Source organism: Culex pipiens, chromosome 2, assembly GCF_016801865.2.
Source record: "Culex pipiens pallens isolate TS chromosome 2, TS_CPP_V2, whole genome shotgun sequence".
NCBI classification, from domain to species: Eukaryota; Metazoa; Arthropoda; class Insecta; order Diptera; family Culicidae; genus Culex; species Culex pipiens.
Window position 1 is genome coordinate 75,273,572 of NC_068938.1, and position 3,965 is coordinate 75,277,536.

The following is a 3,965-nucleotide window of genomic DNA, read 5'->3' on the forward strand; positions in this document are numbered from 1 at the left end:
ATTTTCGGACCACCCTAATACGGCGTAGGTTACCCTAATGGCCAAACAAAAAATATGGGGCTAATTATTTCAGCCAGGGAACCGATTAAAAATTTAGCCTGATCGGAGCACTTTTGTTTTATGCATGCTGTTTTCGTGGGGAATTGCTATATACTACACAGAAAAAAAATCATGGTAATATTACATCTGGGAAGGGGTTCATCTTTTATGTCATGTGTAATTTTACTACTTTTCTAGTGTAATGTCACTTTTGAGGTAAAATTACATCATTAAAGAGGTAATATTCAACCTTCCAAAATTAAAGCTTCCAAATTTACATTATTTTTTTCTGTGTAGGGTGACAAGAAAAAATTGAAATTTTGAAATTTTGGAAAATCGTGCCAATTTTGAGCCGAATCAGTTAGGGGTTAAAGGTCGCTTTTTATCTTATGTAAAATTTTATGAAAAACGCCTTTGTCGAAGACCGCAAGTTAATTCTGACGTGTTATTAAGGCGTTTCATTCTGAAAAGATTTTTTTCTTAAACTTCAACGATAAATGTGACCCTTAACCCGTAACCAATTTTGCTCAAGGAATCGCCTAAGGAATCGAGTGAGGGGGTATTCCTGAGATCGTGTGTCACCCTAGTTCCGCCCCTTCTGTCAGAGCTTGGTACCGCCAGTGAGTCATACTAAAATATATGAAATTGTTCAAAAATCTGCAGCCTCAGAAGAAATTCTCAGATTAATATGCTGTTCTCAGCAAAGTTTGACACACCTGGAAAATTTATAAAATTAAAAAAAAATACACTGTAATAAATTATTGATCCTTGTGAAAAAATGAATTTATAGGGATTAGCAATTGAGAATTGAGTAGGTTTAAAAAATTGGAATGAAACAAAAATATATGTTTTTAAATTTATTTTTCCTCAAATAAATTAAAAATTTAGCGAACGATTTTTATGAAGATATTATTGATCAAAAATTCAATTCAATCAAAAATTATTGAATAACATTTCGATGCCTCTGTGCTCTCATATGCTAACTAGCATGCTTAGTATAAGAGAGCAAAGAGGCATCGATTTATAAATCGACGTCGTCGTGCTATCATGTCGCACCCGCCATTTTGACGTTCCGAGAAAAACGCGTTTTAATGTTTGACCTTGAATAAACAAAAACGAAATCACGCAATGTAAACAATAACGAACACGTTTTGTTTGGCTGACCATTCTGTGCATTGCCCCGAAGTTTGGTTGAAGTTGGTTGCTGGAGTCCCGAGTTATACACAGTAAAAAATAATGTAAATTTGGAAGCTGTAATTTTGGAAGGTTGATTATTACCTCTTTTATGATGTAATTTTACCTCAATTTAGACTGAAAAAGTGACATTGCACCAGAAAAGATGTAAAATTACACATTTCTAGAGGTAAAATTACACCTTTTTTCTGACATAAAAGATGTACCCCTTCCCAGATGTAATATTACCATGATTTTTTTTTCTGTGTAATTAAAAATGTTTACGGTAGTCTAACTTGTACGCATCCTGACCTGAAATCCCTTTGCCCTTTGTCGCACTTACATCAATTTTCAGGGAGTGACAAGATAGCACGACAGGATTGAAACTTCTTTTATATGTAGAGTGACAAAAATTTTCGGAGCTGTTTTGGTTTTCATTGAATATCTCAGGATTGAAATCGAATTTTGGGGATCTGCAAAGGTCAAAAGATGAGACATTGTGAGCTGCACAAAATGGCGTTCTTAACTCAATTTGGCCCAAAATACACGTACGACAAGTTAGCACGACGGCGACGAAATGCTCATTTATCACAATTTTTATTATTTGCAAGGCCATATTAGAAACAGGAGGCCTCAGCAATCATCCATTGAATGAAAAAATCAATGGGGATGTTGAGGATAGTGTCAACTTTTGGTACTTGAAAAAAATATATCGAGAAATTTTACCTGGAAGTTTTAATAACAGCCCCCGAATTTGCTTGGAGGCTTATATGGAGTAATCAGTTATGCAAACTGGCCTTTTGGACATAAGGAAATATGGAAAATATTTTATCCACATGAACCCCCCACCTCTATTGACTGAATATACTATCGACTGTTCCTATGACTCTCTTGAATATAATGACGTTCAACTTGATGTCAGCCTCCCGGCCTTTCGCTTGTAGAAAGTTCCACGACCTTCGCGGACCGACACTACCGCATCATATCACTTTACACTCCACCAACCATCGATGATCTACGTCGCTGTCCCTCTGATGGTCAAATCAGCCTCCCTTGAACTAAGAAACGAACGAAAATGTGTAATTGACTATAAAATAAATATTTAACTGCACGGAGAGTCTACACGTGTCCACCACCGCCACCTGCACCCCATAAACCCCGAGCCTCAGACTAAGCTCAACCTTAAAACTTCAGGAACGGTTTTTGGGCAGCCCTCGAGTGCGAGAGAGCCAAATGATTTTGTTTGTTTTGCGCGATTCGGTACATTTATTTTCGTGAATGTGCAAACAGTCCAAAAATCATCCTCCACGGACCAGAAGCAGGAATGACGATGGGCTTGGACTTCGATGATAACGTCTATCGGACAGATGGGCGGCCATTGACCGACCAAACAGGGTCTCCCAAACACGGTCGGATGCTTTCTATACGCTCTTGGGTCATGGATGATTTGCTTTTCATATTTCAAATTTTTGTCGGCAAATTACGTGGAAGAGCATCCAGAACCCAACTTTAAGGCAGCTTCGGTGTCGCAACCACCCCCGCACGACGTTCGTCGATGTTTGGCCTTAAATCTATTATAAGGAAACAATCGGCCGGCGAAGACACTGCGGTTCTGGCTGCTGCAGTCGACATATATTTCTTCCCTCCGGTAGTATCCCAAATGACCTAGTATTGCGGCCGAGAAGAAGTTCGGTGCCATACATAAGAAGTGCCATCCCTCAACCAGCAGCAGCAGCAGTACAGTGGAGCATCACTGCCGGTTTTTGAAGTTTAACGCAACTTGGAGTTGGGCGGAAAGCAGGCGTCCCGAACTAGAGGATTTTTCATTTTGCTGAAAGTAGTTTTTGAAAATTATGCAGAAAATATTTTTAATGTTATGTTTCAAATAAGGCTGAAAAATCAGGAGGCAAAAAACAGTTATTCTAAAAATCTCAAAACTCCAATGAAAATTTTCAAGTGTCATCAGCTGATAACAATACAAAATGTATTCCCGTGCGTTTAGAATCATTTTTATTAAGTTTGATTTAAGTTTAAAATAATTGAGTTTTAGTTAATTTTCAATGTACTTAAACACAAAAAAAGGTTCCGAAAGAAATATAATCATTGCAAATTAGATTTTTTACACTAATAATTGCAAACCGACTGCTGTGTAATGCATTTTTGTAATGCTCTTTTCAAAGGAGTGATACAAATCTGGCTTGTTTTATTTTGACACCCTTTGAATTGATTTTTTCATTGAAACGTTTGTTTTTTGATCTGCCGTTAAGAAATAAACAAGTATTACATTTTCAATACAAGTGCTAAAAAGTTGAACTTTTAAGCACTTTAATTAATGAACTGTTAAGCACTTAATAGAAGGCCGTTTCGTCTTTCAAGAATGGCAGGAAAAGTAAGGAGTTTCACAACGAATTTGCAAAATGTTTTTTTTTTTTTAAATTCAATTTAGTGCTATAAGGTTCAACTTTTAAGCACTTGTGTGATGTTTTATAGTTTTATTACTTCAAATGATATCAAATACATGGTGTGTTTCCTAAATATTTGGCACCATGAAAGAAGGGCTCTTTCGGACATTTTACGTAGTCCGGCGAAATATTTCTAGAGTTTAGAGCAAGTTTTTTTTTCATATGATCCTTCAGAAAATTCGATGAAAATCGATGGGGACATGTTCATATCCATCAAATGTCTTATGAATATGCCTCAAGAGACTTTAAATTACATATTTGACCTGCAATAAACAGATTCTAAACCAAATT